Genomic DNA, 23,289 nt, shown 5'->3' with positions numbered 1-23,289 from the left:
TACTTACTAGCTGTGTCACCCTGGGTAAGATGTTTGCTTCAGTTTCCTCATTAGTAAAATAAAGAGAAGGAAATGGCAAACTATTCCAATATCTTTGCCAAGAAAACCCCAAATAGGGTCATGAAGAATCAGACATGACTGAAATAACTCAAGAACAAAATATGTTTCTGGATACTTCTCCCAGGTATGGGAGACTGACTCTTCTCTCTCCTCTGCCATGTCTACCCAACCATGATGAATTGTATCAGAACTAGTGCTATGTCAATAAAGGTCATATCAAGCAGATTTTTTTCTTGTTTTGTACTTCATTTCTGGTGGAAAGTGTGCCCAGAGCTAAAAGAGGATTGTGTTACAGAGTCAAAATTGTCCCCCTGAAAGGTACTCAAGCACATAGAATGTGAATTGAAATGGGTAAGATCACAGACTACTGAACGAAGAGTCAGTGATGGTTACTACACTCCTGTGATGCTACCTGATGGTAACAGGACAGGGCCCTTGGGTCTTTTGAGAACATTTTCTCCAGTACAGGATGAATCCAGAAGAGTTTGGGACTTCTAAACTCTTGCTTTTAGTTATTAAGAGTGTTATTTAGGTATCCCCTTGGCCAGAGAGCGTTTCTGCTCTAGTTTACTATTAACATTTTGATTCTGAGAACACTAGCCCTCCCAGATATATGTTTTAACATAGAAAAGGCTTGAATGTCTGAGTATGGGAACTTTATTTTGTCTTCCAACAGCTCAGAAAGAGAAGAGGGTCCAATTTCATAACACCAACCTCTTGCTGAGTTAAAGGACTGGACCCACAGATGTCTCAGCAACTCAGGGATTCTTGGTTGAATAGCAAGTGAGGTTGGGGGACAAGAAAGGTTGAATCTGGTCCAGGAGCTGGCTGGTTCAGGGCCTTCAGGAAAAACAAAACAAAACAAAAGCTAACAGACAGAAGCATTTTCTAGAGAAGTGATACCAATAAAATAACAATATTAATATATCAAAATGAATAGTAATTTAGTTAAATGAGCTATAAAATAAAACCAGTAATTAGCTAATTCATCTGAGTAATCACTCAGTCAAAAGAATTAGTTGATTCATACATCCTAATAATGCCATGTTTTTAGAATGTGAACTCCTCTATCAGGGATTTTTTTCCTTCTGGTTTTGTATCCTCAGGGAGTTTCACAGTCCTTAGCACATAGTAAGTATTTAAAAACTTGTTGAATTAAATTATTAAACAGAGTAACTTAATTATCTCAGTATTTTAATTATCAAATCAGTTAAGATAACAGAAATTTTAGGGATCCTATTAGAGTTAAAATATTACTAAGATTGCCAAAGCCTTATATGGTTTGGTTAGGATAAGAAGGCTGTAGCAGGTTCTTATTGATGACATATTGACTCTTTTATGTTTTGTGTCTTAAGAGACTTCTAGAAATGGTATAGAAGATATTGTGGAAACATGAATGGCTAGACATGGATCGAGATTGAGACAACAGGCATCTTGGGAAATTAACTGATACCCCTTAAAAGGTCAGGGTCTTGCTATTTCTTCTTGTCTATGCCATATGCAAGACCCTTTCCATCTTTAAGCATCATATTCCTTCTCTATACATTAGCTGCTGAACTTCTGGTATCTCTGGTAGAGCTTATGAGTATCTGGTTAAGACTGGGAGATATTTATGATTAAGACTGTGATTGGTGAATAGGAGTTCCCATGGGGACATGAGCAGCCAAACCTTTTAGCTACCTTCATGCAGGATAGAGGAGGTAACTGCTCATTTATGGATTGGGGGATGAGGGTAAGGCTTCCTTGGCTACAAACAACCTTCCCTATTTACTTTCTGATGCCTGAAATCTCACCATTATAGCTTCATTCCTGTCAGGTCAGTTGAGCTTTCCATTGGAGTAAGTAAGAATTCTTGTTGTTAAACCCTTCTAACAATTCACAAGACCACAACATCATGAAATAATGGGTACCCATATATAAAACCCCACACTTTCTGCCTTGGATCCACCCTGTACTCAAATGCCTAAATAATCTTTCTTTGAAAAAACCAAAAAAGAATTCCTTTTCAGTTTATAACATGATAACTTTCAAATATATTCCTCCCCATCCCCTATCTCATCCTCCCATCAATGAGTCTTGTTTTATAACAGATTACAAAAGAAAGCAAGTCTAACCAACATATTTAGCATATCTTAGAGTGTACTACACACCCATGTGTGCAATAAAGAGAATGAGTTGTATTTTCTAGGGACTGACTCTATAATTTTCTTATCTTTTTTTTAACATTTGTTTGTTTTTTTAATACTTTTTTAAAATATTCATTCCAAATATTGTATAATACATTGTTACAGAATCACAAGCTTCCATGAAGGCTGTCCTCTGCTAGAGCAAAGGAACTAAGCAACAAATTCAGATGGGGAGGGTGGAGGAGAGAAAGTACCAATATTGCTTAATATGTAAATTATGTAATCCTTTAAAAAAGAACTTTTTGTATCTTCCAACTTAATACTTGTTCCTTTATAAAAAAAATTAAATGTTTATTAATTTTTAGTTTTCACATTCATTTCCACAAAATTTTGAGTTCCAAATTTTCTCCCCATCTCTCCCCTCCCCCATCCCATAATGTCCTGCATTCTGATTATCCTTTCCCTCAATATGCCCTCCCTTCTATCACACCCTTCCCTTCTCTTATCTCCATCTTCTCTCTTTTCTTGTACGGCATGATAGATTTCTATACCCCATTACCTGTATTTCTTATTTCCCAGTTGTATGCAAAAGTATTTCTCAACATTTCTCCACCTTCTCTCCCTTCCTCCTTCCCCACCCATCTCCAATCAGAAGGCAAGCAATTCAATATAGGCTATATTTGTGTAGTTTTGCAAATGACTCCTATAATAGTCATGTTTTGTAAAACTAACTATATTTCTCTCCATCCTATCCTGCCCCCCATTTATTTGCTTCTATAATTTTCCTAAAACATATCACTGATCATGTACCTTCTGGACTTCATAACATCTAGTGGCATTATAGTGTCCACAATATCTATTATAGGACAAATTCCTTATCTTGGCATTTCAGGTTCTCTTTAGTATGGCTTCAACATAACTTTCCAGCAATATCTTCTGCTATTTTCGTTCACATGCCTGGTACTCTATCCTAATGGGTCTACTCAATATTCCCAGAGTAGGACTTATGTCTTTTATTTTAACCTCCATGCCTATAGTCATACTGGTATTTATGCACAGACTCCTTCCTTGAAGGCAAAATTTTGTCTTACTCATCCTTGTCTCCTTCAAAGGACCAAGCTTTGAACTTTGTACACAGTGAAAGTTTGCTTTTCAAGTAAAAATTGGCTTAGATGCTCTCTGGATTCCTTCTGCTTTCACCATATGACTCTGAAATAGTTTCTGTATCTTGAAATTTTTTTTTTGATCTCCTAAAACATTTTGGGACAAAGATCTGGGACAGGTCAGTCCCACCTTTTAGAGTTCTTTATGATTCACAAGTACTTTCAGATCCATGATATCAGCAATTCTCAGGGTCCTATTAGGAAAGTAGGTCAAGGGTTTATCTTCTCATTTCATAGAGGAGAAAAATGAGGCTCAGGGACGGCAAATGAGTTTCCTATGGCTACATGGGTAGTAATTGGTAGAGCCATGATTCAAACCAAGGTACTCTGATTCCAATTCTACTATTCTTCTCATTCCATATGTGTTATTGATGTTAGACTACAAATTAAATATGAAAATCATCCACTTACCTGTTATTCTGATTCCTTTTTTGATTTTTCTTGTGATTCCAAAAAGCCACTTGACAAGAATGAGAAAAAGAGACAAAATAGTCATTGAACCAGATTAAGAGGAATTAGACAAGTTTGTCTCCAACACTGTATGTTTTATAGATAATAGTCTGTATACTATTTACTAAAATCTGTGTACTATCTACTAAAGACCTTTCCAATGGTAAAAATGGCAGGGACTACTTTCATTTTTTTAATTTTTGTATGCCCAGCACCTAGAACATTGTCTGATCAGTGGGCATTTAATAAATGCTTGCTGAATTAGTGAATTTATTTATGTTCTAAAGGACAGGATTTGGATTTAAATCCCACCTTGAATGTATACTACCTGTGTAGATTTGGGCAAATCATTTAAGTTTCTGTCTGTAAAATGAGAGAAGGGTTTGGACTAAATGACATCTGAAATTCCTTCCAAATCAAAATGCAAGAATCTATAATTCTGCATGCCCTCCCAGAGAAAAAACATTGAAAGAGCTTTACATTTAGAATCAGAGCCTCCTACTATAAATACTATTTTTCAATAACACAAAATAAACGTGTATCTCTTCCTCTTCAGGGATTCATATTCTAAGGGTCCTTCCATTTCTGGTGCTCTCTGTTCTAAGGTCAAATTTTATTCTAACATTTTATGTTCTTAGATTGATTTTCACACAAGTGTTTCATCTCTTAAATACTTCTCTAGTTCTGTCAGTTTTGTCACAAGAAGATCTTTTCTAGTTCTAACATTTTATATACTACAGGCTCATTCAACTTATGACACATTCTATATCCTAAGGCCTTTTTTAAGCTCTAACATTTTATGTTTTAAGTTAAAATTCTAAGTTGTATAATTAAAATGTTCTACATTGTATATTCTATGATTCCCTTCTAGATCGACTATATTTTGTTCAATGATTCCAGTCTGTACAAGTTGTTTTCTCATCTGCAAACAATGGAGTTGAATTGTAAGCACCTGACATGAAGGAGATTGTGATTTATTTATCGCCCTGTTTTCTTCAAACTCTAGCCCTTGAGTAGGTGCTCATCAAAGAGTAGTTGTTTGATTTTTTGCTTCATTCCCTTAGTCTTTTTTTTTACCTGACAAAGTGTTGGGTGATCTGCACTATAGTCCTGACTTCAGCACTATTAGCTTTGTCTTGCCTGGAACTTCTACCACACACATAAGGATTGTGGACCCATGTTTCCACCAACCTCAAGCAGTGCTGCTTAAGGTACCTGGCCCTGAACTAGGGAAGGAAGGGAAGGGGCCAGTGCAGATCCTTCCATGGCATACCAAGGATTGTGAATATACATATGTGTATGTATGCATATAAAATCATATACTATGTTTTATATATATGTATATATCTCCATATCTATATATTATGATTATATCAAATATAGAATGTAGACTTTCTTTATGTTCATAATATTCGGCCTGCATGAAGCCCACAGGGGAATAAAAAGTGACAGCTTTTGGAAAATTCAGTCTGATTTTTTGATTTTTTTTAAATTTTGAAAATCACAAATATGAAATAAAATGAACATTTTAAATATACCGTAAAATAGAAAAGGAGAATAAATGAAACAAATGTGATTAGCTTGAATTTCTTTTAGAGTAATAATGAATTCAAAATAACAGTCTTGGTGGGTTTCATCTTACTTACGATTTCCGGAACATTGAGTTCAGAACATAGTTCACTGCAGAATCAATGATCCCAGTGCCTAGGAAGTTTAAGACTGATGATGGGAGATCCTTTTCTGAATTTTCATCAGAATCAGATGGCTTGTCACCTAGGACCCAAAGATTTGCCTCAGTCATTTGGAGGAAGTGGCTACTATATTAGACTTAGGTTCACTGTGTTATGTCTGACAGAAATTTCTATGGATCTTACTGTCTGTATCATTGAGTCTAGATCATAGATTTCAAATGGAAAGCCCCTTGATACAATGAACATAGAAATATTGACCTGAAAGAAATCTTGGAAAGTATAATGTTATAATACCAAACACAGAATGTCAAAGCTGAAAGGCACCTTCGAATATAGAACATAGAATGTCAGAGTTGCAAGGGACCCAAACAAAGAGGACATATAATATTAGAGTAAGAAGACACTTTAGAACAAAGAATGTTAGAACACAGATTCTTGAAGCTAAAAGAGACCTTAAAATGTAGTCTCTAAAATATTCAAACCATTTTAACAAAGTTTCGCTGTGTCTCCCATGCATGTCCTTATGTTAGATGCTGTGAATTAAAAGAAAAACAAAAACAACGGAGTCCTTTCCCTTAAGACAGTGTTCCAGATAGAAGTTCTAGAACACAGAAGATAGAATGTCAGAGTGGATAAATTCTTTAGGTCAGAAAACATAAAATATTAATGGAAGGGAGGTTATAATATCATACACTGACAGAGTTGGATAATTCTTTTTAACAAAGAATATGAGAAATAGGAATCTCTTTACAATCTAGGATGTTAGAACATAAAGCAGTATGTCAGTGCAGGAAGGATCCTGGTAATATAAAAGATTAGAAAAAACAGTAGTGGCTATATAATGTGCTTGAGATACCCTCATTTATAGATGAACAAATTGAGTACTAGAGAGTTTGAGGACTTATATGATGTCTCACTGCATACAAATAGTGGCAGAAGTCCCTTGATTTCCAGTTTTGAGTGTTTTTCCATTGTACTATGTGAGATATCATATAAACTATGTGAGATATTATATAAAATATATAAAAGATATATTATATAAAATGTATATTATATATAAAATATAAAAACATATGAAATAACTAAATGCATTAATTATATTACATTACATTATGTTATATCACATATATAAAACCACATCATATCATAGTTTAGTGCAAAATATCACATTACATCATTTAACACTACTACCATATCCTACCCTATGACTAAAAATATTCAATATTCAACTAGACTATATGTATATAATTATATTAAATTATTTTATATTAGTTGATGTTAGGTTATGTTGTGTTATATTAGTTACTATATTACATGAAGTTATCCTATAGCATAAAATATTTTCTTATATTGCATTGTATATTATAGTACTATAGGATAGAATATAGGATGTGATATGATATAATAAGATGCAGTATAATACGATTTGATGTAATGTGGTGAGATTGATGCAATGTAACGTAATGTAACATAAGGCAGCTAGGTGGCAAATGGATAGAGTGACAGGCCTGGAGTCACAAAAACTCCTCTTTATGAGTTTAAATATGTCTTCAGACACATAGTAGTTGTGTGACCCTGGGCAAGTCAGTTAATCCCAAATGGGGTCATGAAGAATTGGAAATGACTAAACAGCAACAGTGTAACATATAATGTAATTATATTACATGATAGCATGATATTATATGAAATTATGTTGCTAGTATTATAACAATATAATAATTACACTATATTATAGCATATATTGTTATGTTATATCATGTTATATTGCTACATCATATTACATGTTATATCATCATATCATATAGCATATCATAACATCACATCACATCCTATTCTACTATTCTGTATAATACTAGACAAATTGTCTATTACATTGTGCTATATATTACACATTAAATGTCATGTCATATTAAACATAATATTAATTTACATTACATTATAGAAAGGCAGTGTGGCATGGTGGCTAGATAACTTGCTTCAGAGTCAATTAATTCAAATCTGAATCTGCCTCAAGCTGGCTGTGTGACCTTTGGCCAGTCACTTAAACTCACAGTGGTCTGGGCAAATCTCTAAGACTATAAACTATAGAAAAGATACTGACTTGCTTTGGTCGTGGGAGCTTCTCCACCCAGAAATTTCCTATACCAATGAATCACAGATCTTGTCTCTATCCCTAGCCATACATATATGTATATGCATATATGGGCGTATACATATGAATATAAGCACAGAGATTTATACACAAACATATATGTATGTGCACATAACCATATACGTATGTATACATACACATACATAAACATATACAAATTAGTTTTGCATTCACAAGTCAGCTCCACTTACTGAGCCCGAGTTTCTCTTTTGGTGAAATGAAGAGTGGGGAGTGTTGTGATGGACCAGATGCTCCAAGGTTTTGTCTGTCATATCCAATGATTATATAGTAACTGTACCAACTATTTCTCCTATTTCACACATCCAACACTCACCAGCATGGCAGGAAAGAATCAAAGTTAGTAGTCCTATGGCCATCATCATATGAAGGACTGAGGCAGACATTCTTGTTCCTCTGGGTTCAGCTGAATCTTGGAGGTAGCTATATAAAACTCTCACTCAATTTATATAACAGAGAAAATGATGTCATTTACGTAAAATAGAATTAATTAAGATATTAGGCAAGACTGAGCTATGTGTCAAGTGACTCCTGTAAAGCAATCTGATTTGCTGGTAAGAGCCCAGGACTGGGAATAAGAAGCCATGGGTTTTGCCTCAGTTGTGCCACTAACAAGTTATGTGACTCTAGGGAAATCATTTCCCATCTCTTTGTCTCAGTTTCTTCATCTGTGAAAGGAAACAGTTGCAACCAGAATATTTCTAGGGCCTCTTTCCTGTTCCAAGATTTTATATTCTATAGTCTAATATCTTTTTCAGTCCAGATATTCTCTGTTCAATTTCTATTCTGTCGTTCGGTGGGCCACATTTCTTTCCAGTCCTAATATTTCATGTTAATTGCTTTTTAACATTTTATGCTTCATGATCTCTTCTGACTCTAACATTCTACATTCTATTCAATTGAATGACCAATTCTTAAACATCTGTTATGTTCAGCACAATGTGCCATATCCTGGGGAAGGACAAAGATAAAACTGATACATATAGTACCAGTCTTCAGGATGTTCTAAAGATCATTTTACCTTTAACATTCTATCTTCTAAGGTTCCTCCACCCCTTTTTTTACTTTACCTTTTGTTCTAACAACTATACTATATATTCTACTATTCTACACTATATACTCCAGTATTCTATAACATTCTAATATTCTTAGGTTCCTTTCTAGTTCTGACATTCTAGTTCAAAATATCCAATTCTGGATTTTTATGTTCTTGGTTTTATGACACCTTTTAAATGTAGCATTCCCTTTTGTTATTTTAAGGTATTTTCCAGTTTTTATGATACCCCTGAGAAAGAAAACACATTGCTCAGGTGTTCTGATATTTACCAGTTTCATTGGCTTTCAACAAATGGTGTTTTAGCAGGTGTCCCTAAGTCTGTTCCAACTGAGAACTGCACTAATGTTTAGATAAGAGATAAGGCAGAACAGATACTGCTAGGAGATGGGTGACATATTTTTGAAGGGTGGAGTCCTTAGTGAAAGAAAATGCAAGTTCCCCTCCTCCTTCTCCCTCGATTCACTTTAAAAAGTTAATAAAACATTCATTCCTTCATTCATTTATACATACATTCAACAAACATTTAATACATACCTATGCGCAGAACCCTCTACGTATGTCCAACTGGGATGCCTCATCAGATGTTTCAATGTGACAGGGAGAGATGACCCTGGATTCTTGAAAGCCAGGCTTACAGGCTGCTGGTTCCCATAGGATCTACAAAGATGGAAAAGCATCCAGTTCTGGCTGAGAGATAGATACCACATCTGTAGGTTGAGGACCAAGAAGCTAAATTCAATAAGCTGAGTTATATATAATGGAGTATGGTCCATTTTCCTTTTATTATTATTGAATAGAAAAAGTCAGGGGATATAATAACCCCTCTTGGAGTTTTCTCATCTGCAAAAAGGGATATACACATGCATGTATACGTGCATGTATATATATATATATATATATATATATATATATATATATATATATATATATATATATATATATATACATATACATTTATTTATTTATTTATAGGAAGAGAGACAGAGAGAGAAAGAGGAGAGACAGTTAAAAAGACAGAGAGAGACAGAGACAGAAACAGACAGACAGACAGAAAGAACCTGGCAGAGAGATTCCAACCTTTTTGAGCATGTATAGCGTTCAGGCATCTGGGACTGAGAGCACATATAAGAGAATGGGGATTGGGGTGGGGATGTGGGGACAGTGTAGTTCAGCCTTTTTCCTCCTTGGCTTCATTCTAGTGAGGAGGCAGGAAATAATTGCTAAAAGCCTTAGGCCCTTCCCCAACCAAGTCTCTCCACCCATATTGATATGAAGGCATCAGCATATGGCCCTGACTGTTGTTTCTTACCCTTCTATGTCTATTTTTTTTCCCCTTACTGAACTGAATTATTGGAGATGAAATGAACTATACTGTGACCCAGTTTTTTTTTAAATTTGTTTTATTTTAAATTTATGGGATAGAACAAGCATTTCCATAACAAAATAAAATTTTTAAAAGATGATTGCACATGAAACTGCAGATCTATATGTATCACTTGCTATTCTTTTTAAATATACAACAAAGTTATAATGTAAATTTCTTTTTCCTATTTTTTTCTCTCTTCTCCCTCCCCAGTTGCTACCATTACACACAAACAGATATACATGTAAAATTATTCTATACACACTTCTATTTATCAGTTTTTTCTTTGAGTGTAGATAGCATCTTTATTAATATGTCTTTTATAGTTAATTTGGGAATTTGCAGTAGTCAAAATAACTTATTTGCTCAAAATTATTACTTTACCCAATTGTATGCCAGTAAATTTAACAGTTTTAATGAAATGGAAGAATATTTACAAAATATACAAATTACTTAGAGTAGCAGAAGAGGGAATAGAATGTCTAAATAGATCTGTTTTAGAAAAAGAAACTGAACAGTTCATAGATGCACTTCCTAAGAGAAAAGCATCAGGACCAAATGGATTTACAAGTGAATTCTATCAAACTCTTAAAGTTCAAGGAACTTCAATATTAAATAATTTGGAATAATAAGTAAAGAAGGCATCCCACCAAACTCCTTTTATGAAACAAATAGGGATGTCTAAAGTGGGAAGAGTAAAAACAGAGAAAGAAAATTAGAGACCAATTTCATTAATGAATATAGATGCGAAAATCTTGAATAAGAGGGGAGGAGCCAAGATGGCGGAGTAGAAAGATACACATATGCTAGCTCCTAACCCACAGCCCATAAAATACCTGTAAAAAAGAACTCCCAACAAATTGTAGAGCAGCAGAAGCCACAGAACAATGGAGTGGAGGAGATTTCTGTTCCAGAGAGACCTGAAAAACTGACATGAAAGGTCCATCTAGCACTGGACCTGGAGCAGAGCCCAGCCCTGCCTTGGCCGCATGGCACTGAGAGGAGAGGAGCAGATCCAAGGAGGCTTCAGGGACAAAATCTCCAGCAGCCATGCAGGTCCCGCCACCCTCAAGTGCCAAAGGTCAGTGAGAGGGTCTTTTTGACTCGCAGAGAGGGGATTAGGACATCTCCATAACTCAGGCCCCCTCAGGAGGCAGCTGCAGAGGCTGCAGCAGACAGGGGCTCCCAAAGCAGGCAGGAGCCCAGATCCATTGTTGAAGGTCTCCACATAAACCCCCTGAGGGAACTGAGCCCGGTGTGGCAGCTCTGCCTCCACCTGAGCTCATGAACTTAATCTCACACTGAATAGCAGACCTGCCCCTGCCAAAAGCCCTGAGGCTGGGAAGCAGCATTTGAATCTCAGCCCCTAAGCACTAGCTGGGTGGATCTAGAGGCATGGTGGGGGTGGAGAGGAAACTCAGAAGTCAAGTAACTGGCTGGTAAAATGCCCAGAAAAGGGGAAAAAAATAAGACCATAGAAGGTTACTTTCTTGGTGAACAGATATCTCCTCCCATCCTTTCTGATGAGGAAGAACAATGCTTACCATCAGGAAAAGATATAGAAATCAAGGCTTCTGTATCCCAAATATCCAAAATAAATATTCAATGGGATCAGGCCATGGAAGAGCTCAAAAAGGATTTTGAAAATCAAGTTAGAGAGGTGAAGGAAAAACTGGGAAGAGAAATGAGAGAGATGCAAGAAAAACATGAAAAGCAGGTTAACACCTTGCTAAAGGAGACCCCAAAAAATGCTGCAGAAGATAACATCTTGAAAAATAGGCTAACTCAATTGGCAAAAGAGATTCAAAAAGTAAGAGGAGAAGAATGCTTTAAAAAGCAGAATTAGCCAAATGGAAGAGGAGGTTCAAAAGCTCACTGAAGAAAATAGTTCTTTCAAAATTAGAATGGAACAGATGGAGGCTAATGACTTTATGAGAAACCAAGAAATCACAAAACAAAACCAAAAGAATGAAATAATGGAAGATAATGTGAAGTATCTCATTGGAAAAACAACTGACCTGGAAAATTGATCCAGGAGAGACAATTTAAAAATTATGGGACTACCTGAAAGACATGATCAAAAAAAGAGCCTAGACATCATCTTTCATGAAATTATCAAGGAAAACTGCCCTGAGATTTTAGAACCAGAGGGCAAAATAAGTATTCGAGGAATCCACTGATCACCACCTGAAAGAGATCCAAAAAGAGAAACTCCTAGGAACATTGTGGCCAAATTTCAGAGTTCCCTGGTCAAGGAGAAAATATTGCAAGCAACTAGAAAGAAACAATGTTGTGGAAATACAATCAGGATAACACAAGATCTAGCAGCTTCTACATTAAGGGATCGAAGGGTGTGGAATATCACATTGCAGAAGTCAAAGGAACTAGGACTAAAACCAAGAATCACCTACCCAGCAAAACTGAGTATAATGCTTCAGGGCAAAAAATGGTCTTTCAATGAAATAGAGAACTTTCAAGCATTCTTGATGAAAAGACCAAAGCTGAAAAGAAAATTTGACTTTCAAACACAAGAATGAAGAGAAGCATGAAAAGGTAAATAGCAAAGAGAAGTCATAAGGGACTTACTAAAGTTGAACTGTTTATATTCCTACATGGAAAGACAATATTTGTAACTCTTGAAACTCTTCAGTATCTGGGTAGTAGGTGGGATTACACACACACACACACACACACACACACACACACACACACACAGAGCACAGAGTGAATTGAATAGGATGGGATCACATCTTAAAAAAATGAAATTAAGCAGTGAGAGAGAAATATATTGGGAGGAGAAAGGGAGAAATGGAAAGGGGTAAATTATCTCTCATAAAAGAGGCAAGAAAAAGACTTTTTAGTGGAGGGAAAAAGAGGGGAGGTGAGAGAAAAACATGGTTTACTCTCATCACATTCGACTAAAGGAAGGAATAAAATACACACTCATTTTGGTATGAAAACCTATATTACAATACAGGAAAGTGGGGGAGAAGGGGATAAGCAGGGTGGAGGGGATGATGGAAGGGAAGGCAATGGGAGGAGGGAGCAATTTGAAGTCAACACTCTTGGGGAGGGACAGGATCAAAAGAGAGAATAGAAGCAATGGGGGGCAGGATAGGATGGAGGGAAATACAGTTAGTCTTACACAACACGACTATTATGGAAGTCATTTTCAAAAGTACACAGATATGGTCTACATTGAATTGCTTGCCTTCCCAAAGGGAATTGGTGGGGAGGGAGGGATGAAGATAAGTTGGAACTCAAAGTTTTAGGAACAGCTGTCGAGTACTGTTCTTGCTACTAGGAAATAAGAAATACAGGTAATGGGTACAGAAAGTTATCTGGCCCTACAGGACAAAAGAGAAGATGGGGACAAGGGAAGGGAGGGATGAGAAAAGAGAAGGCAGATTGGCGATAGGGGCAATTAGAATGCTCAGTGTTTTGGGGTGGGGGGAGGGGACAAATGGGGAGAAAATTTGAAACCCAAAATTTTGTGAAAATGAATGTTAAAAGTTAAATAAATAAATTTAAAAAAAAGAAAGAAAAAAAAAGAAAATCTTGAATAAAATACTAGCTAAAAGACCACAACAACGTATTATGAAAATTATACATTGTGCTGTGACCTTGCGAGCTTTGACATGTGGAGAGGGCCCTGAGAGCTTCAGGAAGGGCAATTCATACCAAAATTTACTGCCAGTACAGCTCTAAGGGATCTATGGGACCTTGTCTAGCAAAGAATGACACCCCTATATCCCTGACAGTTCAGATGCTGTTTTCTGGAGTAATTTTCTAAGTCAGTTATGCTACATTCTAAAATGAACTTAATGGGGCAAACACTTTGTAGTAGGTACTTTCAGTGTGTGATGTCTCTCTCCAGGGACCATGATGGCATAGATTAGAATGTCCTCACTAAATAACTTTGTGGCATAGCCTTTCTTTTTGAAAGTCAAGGAAATCTCTTTTTCTTAACTGCCAAGGGTTCTACAAGTATCATTTCATTCCAGCCTCCAATCTAAACTACCAGGTCAAGACAAGCCTTTCCTATAGTAGTTATAGAAAGTCACATCCTCTCTCAACCTCTGTTTCCACATCTATAAAATGGAGATAAGGGGAAGGAAATAAACATTAATACCTACTATGTGTCAGGAATCGTGGTAAGCACATTATAAATATTATCTCTTTACAAGACTGTTGTGAGGTTCAAATGAGATATATGTAAAGCACGTTGCAAACCTTAAAGTACAGCATTGATTTTAGTTGCTATTATTTTTGCTTAAAATAATAAATTGATTGGGGAATGACTGAATAAGTTGTGGTATACAAAAGTAATAGAATAATATTGTGCTACATGGTAGACTTCAGAAAAATTTGGAAAGACTTACATGACCTGATGCTGAGTGAAATGAGCAGAACCAGGAGAACATTATGCACAGTAGCAGCCACATTGCATGAGAACTGTTTATGATAGACTTAGCCCTTCACAGCAATGCAAGGACCTAAAACATTCTCAAAGGACTCTTACGGCAAAGTAGCAACCACATCCAGAGAAAGAACTAGAGTCAGAATGCAGAATGAAGCAGACTATTTTCTCTTGTGTTTTGGTTTGGTTTGGTTTTTCTCAAGGTTTCTCCTATTCATTTTAATTTGAAAGGAATTGTCACCCTGTTCAGTAAATTCTAGTAGTTCCCTATTACTTCCAAGATCAAATATAAAATCTTCTGTTTGACATTCAGCAGTCTGCATAATCTAGCTCGCTCCTAACCTTCTGGCCTTCTTATATCTTACTGTTATGAGAAATTTTTATTAATTGTTATGATTTGAATCTCAGGACCATTTTTTCTTGCAAATGTTTAACTAAAAATTGGTCTTGTGTTAATATTAACCTCACCTGACCAAAACTTGACTCATGGAATATAGTGTTAAGTGAAGACTGTTTAACATTCAGATAGAAGCCAAAGGAAAGACAAAGTGATCTAAGTTATTTGAAAAGAAAAAAGCAGCAGCTGTTCCTGGCTCCTTGGTTACCTTGGAGATGTACAAATTCCTGCTCCTTCAATCAGTCTACTACAAATCCTCTGAGTACAGGGTTAATTTACCTGACCTTCGTTTACCTATAGAGTCTACTTAACGGTTTCCTTAGGAGATGTGTGAGATTATGATTGTTTGACTAATTTTGTTCAACTTTTATGACATTGAAGGAAGCATTGGATTAGAAATTTTTTAAAAAACTTTTATAACCTAAAAGAATGTATAAGTTTGCAGTATTTGAAAAATATTTGTTTGTCTGATATAATTTTCTTTATAAAAGTTTTATTATTTTTTTAAATTCCAATCAGGCTTCAGGATTTTTTTTTCCACCTCCTGACCTGTGCTCAAGCTTAAGCATAATAAACCCTAGGTTTTTACCTCTTTAATTTCTGCTTTCTGGTAGAATTGTTTGGCAGCAGTCACCTACATATGAACTCAAAAAGGAGATTATTCTTCCATAACTCTCCACAATAGGTACTTTTTGATCCAGTTATCCTGGATATTCCATGAATACAATTCTCCAATTGTAGACATCAAATAGCATTTTTGATTTTCTCTTCATGTCTAGAACCATCTCCCTCCTGAATTATACCTATTGACTTCCAACTAAAATCTCATCTTTTACAGGAAGCTTTCCCCAATCTCTCTTAAATCTAGTGCTTTCTTTGTGTTAATTACTTCCTAGTTGTCCTGTTTACATCTTGCTTGTTTATATTTCTTTACTTGTTACCTCCCCCGCTAGACTGTAAACTCATTGAGGTCAGGGGCTTTTTTTTTTTACTCTTTCTATTTTCAGTGCTTAGCACAGTACATGGTACATAGTAGGTGCTTAGTAAATGTTTTTTGCTAGATTAATTGAAATAATCACAATTTCATCATAGATCAAAGAACTTAGGGCCAGAAGGAATATGAGAACACAGGATGTAGATATTCAGAGCTAGGAGTCTTTAGGACATAGAATATCATAGAATTATAGAATATTATATTATATTTTACATACTATCACATAGAAAATATGTATTTTGCATGATGTAGAAAATTATAGAATATTATTAATAGCTGGAAGAGGATTTAGTGATCACATAGTTCATAGTCTTCTCTTGCTGAGATCAGAGAGGAAATGATTTCTTTAAACAACATCACATTGACACGGTCTAGTTATTTCTAGTTCTTGGGCATTAGAGGTGGATCAAGATGATGGAGAGTTTGGTTGTTATCTTAGAAACAATGAGGAGTCATTGGTGCTTTCTTTTCAGGGAAATGAGCAGTCACAAATAGTGTTTAGGAAAATTCTTTTGGTGGTCTGTGTGATGTGTGTTGGAGGGAAAGTGAATGCAATCAGGGAAACCAGTTAAGGGCCATTGCAATAGGCTAGAGATGTCATTGGGTGCCTTCCTGAGTCCACTGGCCCTGGGCTTCTTGTTGGTGTTGAAGTAGAGAGGCATCAAATAAAGGACTTGGAATATCAGAGCTTGAAGAAACTTAAGGACATAGAATAGAGAGTGTTTTAAGGGAAATGAGATCCTGAGAAGTGATAGTTTGCTGAAAGCCATAGAAAGAGTCAGCAATAAAACCAGGACATAAATCTGAATAAATTGATTTCAGTGTCCTCGCCACTGAATAAACTGTTTGGGTGGATGGAGGAGGAAGGGAGCATAGACAATTGCTGCAATCTGGAGATAGTCTGACTAGGCTGGTACTAGAAGTAGAGACTTCAGCTTACTGTGGGTGTCAGGGAAAGCCCAACTGGCAGAATCTAAGGCAGAGAATTTAGTTTAAGTTCCTGACCTGATATATGTATGTGTGTGTGTGTGTGTGTGTGTGTGTGTGTGTGTGTGTACACACACGCACACGTACATATACATATAGAGAGATACACACACATATATACATATATGTGTGTATGTACGTGTATATATGCTAGTCTTCATAACATTCTATATTATGTACAATATAGTAGATATAATATTCTATATATTAGATATAATATTCTACATTCTATAGAAATATACATATTTATATTTATATATCTATATCTGTAACTATATATGCATATACATGTACATGCATCTTCCTTCCTTTCTCTCTCTCTCCCTCTCTCTCTCTCTCCCTCCCCCATCCCCACCCCTTCCCCTCCACCCCTGCTTTGCTTATAAATGCCTTTTTGTGTTTTTGCGTGTGTTGCTATGTATCTATTCCTATGTGTATAAATAGGTGTGTAGTGGTTACTAAATCAAATCACACCCATCCAGGTATCTCTTCCCTATTGCCACAGCAACTTTTGCCTTTGGAAACACTTCCTTCTTTAAGATGCAAATATCACCCAGGGAAGGCTTGAACTGTTGTTCATTCTCACTTCATCGTCAATTGCTTTAGTCTCATAAGGAAACTACTCCCAGAAGGCTGGGGTGTGTGAAATAGAGGTGTGATTAGCAGGTGGAGGAGAGAAAAGGGAGCAGGAGGCTAAAGAGATCTTGCCGAGTCAAAGAATGGGAGGATCTTAGAGTAATAAAAGACAGAACTGGGACAATAGAACAAAGAAATCATAGTGTTTTATGTCTTCCTGTTGTAGTTCAGGTTTCAGAACCAGCCTCAATGAATGTGAAGAGGTGGATACTGAATTCTTTTGTTCATTGTGACAAATAAAAATTGTTTGTTGAGTCAAAGGGTCATAATTTGCACAGATAAAATTAACACCTGCAATTATCACAAGATTGTCAATTTAGGGTCAGAAGTCCTTTAGTCTAGCTCCTAATTTCCAGATGAAGAAACTGAGGGCAAAAGAGTGTAAATGACTTGCCTATAGTTCTATAAGTAGCAAGTTATGGAAGTAGGATTTGAACCTAAATCTTCAACCAATGCTTTTTTCTACTCATGGATCTCTGAAATATTTGAATATGTGATACCCAATGGCTTCCTCTCTTTAGGTTTCTGGATTTTTGCTGTTGTTGTTCGATTGTGTCTGACTGACCTAATTTGGGGTTTTCCTGGCAAAGATATTGGAATGATTTGTCATTTCCTTCTCCAGAGCAGATGGAGAACTGAGGCAAACAAGGTTAAGTGACTTGCCCAGGGTCACACAGTAATAAGTGTCTGAGGACAGATTTGAACTTAGGAAGACTTATCTTCCTGGGTTCAGACTTGGCACTATATCCACTGTGCCAGATATACTTCAAATGTCTCTATTGTCTGTCTCATATATGTAAGTACTGGGCCCTGTCCCTTTTCTCTCTTGTTGGCTTGTTCGTTCCTACAGAAACAACTACATCCCAACAGAGAATGTTAAATCCTGCTCTCCTTCCCTCCTCTCCTTCATAGGTTCTCAATCTCTTATCACCAATTCCAACAGTGAGATGAAAAGAGATGAAGAGTCTCCTGTTTTTTCCTCTTTTTTGATTTTTTCATATACTCTTAACAGTGGATTAGTTTCTGCCTTTATTTTTTATGTACATCTCTGGAATAATGATGAACTCTAGTTCCTAGGTTTTTAATTTTTAATTTGTAATTTATTTATTTACTTTTTGGTATCTCAAGCATGTAGTTTCTGAGTAAGATCAATGAAGTAATCACTAATCTTAAACTCCAGCAGAGTGGCAATGGTAGCTCAGCAGTGACAATAAGGTAGAACTATCATTATATATGGGGGAAGTGCTCCCTGCATCCATGCAGACCTTGGCCTATATTATATTTAATAGGTTGTCTTTATGAGTTATTATGGCTAAACGAATTTACCTTTGACAATTTGACCATTGCTACATGATGTGATTCAAAGAGTCTGGAGATGCAGGTTTGAAGGGAAGGGTAAGGGAATAAGCATAAATATATTACCCATTATGTGTCAAGCATTTTATAATATCATCTCATTTGATCCTCACAACAACCCTGCAAAGTAGGTACTATTATTATCCTCATTTTACAGTGAGGAAAACTGAGGAAAATGGGGGTTAGGTGACTTGCTTAGGGTCAAATAATTAATAAGTATCTAAATCTGGATTAGAATTTAGATCTTATTAACTCCAAACCTAGCACTCCATCCACAGACTCCAAGTTTGATGCTTGGCTCCACTCCTTTAAGCTTTGTGACCTAGGACAAATCACAGCTTCTTTGGGCAACCATTTCTTCACCTACAAAACTTTGATAACACTTGAATAAGTGTGTGGGGGCACTGAAAGTCAATTCTTTGCAGGCATAGAGAAAGTTTTTAACTCCTGTCTCTTGGAACATTTGCAAATAATTAGGCTGTCAATGATCACGGAAAAGAGAGATTTCTTTTCCTTCTTCCTGAAGGATCAAGAGGAGAGCCTGGGAGCAGTAAGACATGTTTTTGAACATTCACTGGAGGAAAGATGTTGAACACAGGATTTTGTAGAGAGGAAAGAAAGGAGGAGGAATAGGGGCTAAAGGCAATGTGTTCATCTGTAAAAAATTTGATGTTAAAATAGAGACCCTTTCCAGCTTTAAACTTACAATCCTATGATGTGGTGAATTAAAACTGAAGGTCACTGAAAGGATAATAGAGAGGTACATGGTGGGTGTGATCAATCTACAACAAAACAGGAAGAATTAGTCAAGAGAAATGGCATAAAGAATTTCATCAGAGGTATGTGTGACTGAAACCAGAGGTAGACTGGTCTGTGTATTAAAAGCAAAGGATAACCAATGGACACATGTCAGGGCTCCATTAGATGTTTACATGCAGTTAAGAGGTCTAGAATAAAGCATGTAGCATGTGGACCCATTGTGGAGAAAGGATGGTAGGACATCAACTGGAGACCTGCAAGATGAGATGGTATGGATGAGTTCAGATCTACATGATTGAGGGGTGTTCCTACATTGATTACATTTCAGACTCATTGAAATATTAAATTACAATGTGAACCTTTTTAAACAATTAGAGAAATATCCAAATTGAAAGAACAGTTCTTTTTTTTTTATAAGCAACGAACCCCTTTTTACTGGAAGTATGCTATGTGTCTTCTCATTTCTGCCACATGGTTCCCCTTCTCCATGTTTTTGTTTACTTTTTCTCTTATACTTGGACTTTCTTCTTCTTGCACCTGGGCTTTTTCAAATTCAGCTTATTCATTAAATGCAGCTCAAATGCTGTCTCCTTCTGGAGTATTTACCTGAATTCCCACCCTCTGCTCAAGTTCATAGTGATTCTTCAACCTTTCAGTAAAGATTTTTCAACCAAACATTGCTTTCACCCTTATTACACTCTTATTATATTTCATTTTACAATATCATCATTCATAGTTTTCCACATTTTTGCATATCATATACCTTAACTAGATTGTGAGCTCCATGAGGATGCAAGACTATGTTTTAATTACCAGGGACTATCCTCCAGAGTCCAGCACAGTGCTTTGTGCTTAGTATGCATTTGATAAATGGTTGTTGAGTCAACAGATGTGTTCCAGGGAAGGTTAGATGACCCTCTGTTTGGGACACTGTAGGAGGTACCCAGGAACTAAAAAGGCAGTTAGATTAAGTGAAATTAAAAGTGCTTCTACCTATAACAATTTATGATCTAGGTTTGGAGGTCTCTGTCTCCATTCTATACTCCATTTTCCAAAGTCCTTCCTTTATGTAACAACCTATGTTCTATATTCTAAGATAAGGGTTCTTAACCTGGGGTCCACAGAAACCCCCTAGACAGATTTCAGAGGACACATGGACTTGGATTTTCACTAACCTTTGTACGTATTTCATGAACTATTATGTTAATTTTTTGTATTTGCACACATTATTTTGAGAAGGGATCCTTTGACTTCAGCAGCATCATAAAGGAACAGATGACACACCTGAAAGTTTAGGAATTTTCATTTTAAAGTCCCTTCCAGCTCTCAGAGTCTATGTTTTATGTTGTAAAGAAAGATTCTTTCTGCTGTAAAGAAAGATCCTTTCCGCTGTGATAATTTATGTTCTTGGTTCTAAGGTCATTTAAGGTTCTGCTATTTCCTAAAGTCCCTCCAACTCTGAAATTTTGGGTTCTAAATTTTCCATCAAACCTGAAGCTCTTCAAGTCTCAGATTTTGTAAGGGATATTTGTTGTGCACTCATTTCTTTAGGCTTCCAGGACATGTACACTGAGCATGTGCTCCAGGGGAGAAATGGGTCCATGTGAATCAGAAAATAAGAAACATAGAAGAAAAATTGGGAAAAGAAAAGAGAGTGATGCAAGAGAATCATGGAGAAAAGAATCAACAGCTTGGTAAAGGAAGCATAAAAAATAGGGGAAAAAGTCATTGAAGAAAACAGCTCCTTGAAAAGTAAAATTGGCCAAATGGAAAAGGCAGTACAAAAAGTCACTGGAGAAAAGGATTCCTTAAAAATTAAAATTGGGCAAGTGGAAGCTATCACTCTATGAAACATCAATAAACAACCAAAATCAATAGAATAAAAAACAGAAGAAAATATGAAATATCTCATTAGTAAAGTAACTGACCTGGAAAATAGATTCAGGAAACATAATTTAAGAATCATTGGACTACCTAAAAACAATAATAAGAAAAAAAAGACTGTTGACATTGTATTTCAAGAAATTATCAAGGAAATCTCCTTTGATATCCTAAAGCCAGAGGGCAAAATAGAAATTGAAAAAAAAACCACATCACCTAATGGAAAAAATCCCCAGGAGTATTATAACCAAATTCTAGGACTCCCAAGTCAAGAAAAAAATACTACAAACACTTAGAAAGAAACAATTCAAATATTGTGGAGTCACAGTCAGGATTACACAGGATTTAATAATTCATATGGTAAAAGACTGGAGGACTTGGAATATCATAGTCCAGAAAGCAAAAGACCTTGGATTACAGCTAAGAATCACTCACCCCATGCAACAGTATAGTCGTTGGATAGTCAATGAAATAGAGGACTTTTAAGCATTCCCAATGTAAGGACCAGAGTAGAACAGAAAATTTGATTTTCAAATACAGAACTCAAGAAAAGCATAAAAAGACAAAAGATAAGGGACTCAGTAAGGTTAAACTGTTTATATTCCTTCATGGGAAGATGATACTTGTAACTCTTAAGAACTTTATCATTATTAAGGAAGTAAGAAGGAGTATATATAGATAGAAAGTGTGGGCATAAGTTGACTTTGATGGAATGATATTAAAATAATAATAATTTTATTCGGGTTCTGAGTTTTCCATCAAGTTATTATATTGAAGTTACTTTATGACCCAAGATGACTCTGGGACAATGACAGCAACATCATCAACAATGACGGTCAACATCTATATAGAGCTTTAAGGTTTACAAACTGTTTTTATATATATTATGTCATTTGATCCTTACAACAATCCTATGAAGTAGGTGCTATTTTTACCTCCATTTTACAGATGAGGAAATTGAGATGGAAAGGGTTTAAGTGATATGATCCTTGTCCAGGATCACATTACTAATAAGAAACTGAGAGAAGAATGGAATCTATCTGTTATGCCACCTCACTTTGTCCTGAGGCTACTGGGAGTCAAGCTCATGGCATCTAACTCTGGCTTGGGCTTAGGTTACTATGTGACTTTGGGCATTCCATTTAATCTCTCTGAGACTGTTTCCTCAATTTTAAAGTTGGTGAATTGACTTAGATAAATTCTAAAACTGTAATGAATTATAGAACTCCTACAACTCTAATGGTCTATGACTAATACAATGAAACAAGCATTTATTAAGTACTTACTGTCGACAAACCCCTGTGGTGGAGAAAATATAGAGTTTGGATCAGACATAGTCCCTGGTTTCTTAGAACTCACAGGAAAGTAGGGGAATAAGATATAGGCATAGATAACTGTGACCAGCACTTGGCATAGTGCCTGGCACATAACTGGTACATAGTAAATGTTTACTGATTGACCATGATACATAATGCTATATGTAATCTAAGGACAGAAAAAAATATGGGGGAAGGGATTTCAAGAAAGGATTCCTAGGCGAAGTAATTGAGTTGGGCCTTGAAAGGTGGACTCAACATAACAAATAGGGATCAAAGTCAGTTTAGAGAAGGTCATGATAGGTCCAATGAGCAGTATAAAGAATGACATAAGAATGAGAAAATCATGGGGTATCATAGGTTATAGGACAAAGCACTTAGAATTGGAAGGGACTTCAGAGAGGTCAGCTAGCCAAAGCCACTCGTTCCACTTATGTGGAACAGAGATTAAATGGAAGAAACA

The 23,289-nt window shown here is 36.0% G+C and overlaps 1 long non-coding RNA gene across 1 annotated transcript; it reads right to left on the bottom strand.

Annotated features, from left to right (window-relative positions):
- Positions 1–699: 699 nt before the first annotated feature.
- Positions 700–8,088, bottom strand: LOC140518710 (uncharacterized). The gene is made up of 4 exons (XR_011971995.1): positions 7,977–8,088; positions 5,446–5,572; positions 3,761–3,809; positions 700–900 (listed from the first exon to the last, which is right to left on the bottom strand). It is a non-coding gene; the product is annotated as an uncharacterized lncRNA (long non-coding RNA).
- Between the last annotated feature and the right edge of the window lie 15,201 nt (positions 8,089–23,289).

This window comes from Notamacropus eugenii, chromosome 1, assembly GCF_028372415.1.
Source record: "Notamacropus eugenii isolate mMacEug1 chromosome 1, mMacEug1.pri_v2, whole genome shotgun sequence".
In the NCBI taxonomy this organism is placed as follows: Eukaryota; Metazoa; Chordata; class Mammalia; order Diprotodontia; family Macropodidae; genus Notamacropus; species Notamacropus eugenii.
Note: the sequence above shows the minus strand (reverse complement) of the source record. Positions and strands in the feature narration are given on the sequence as shown.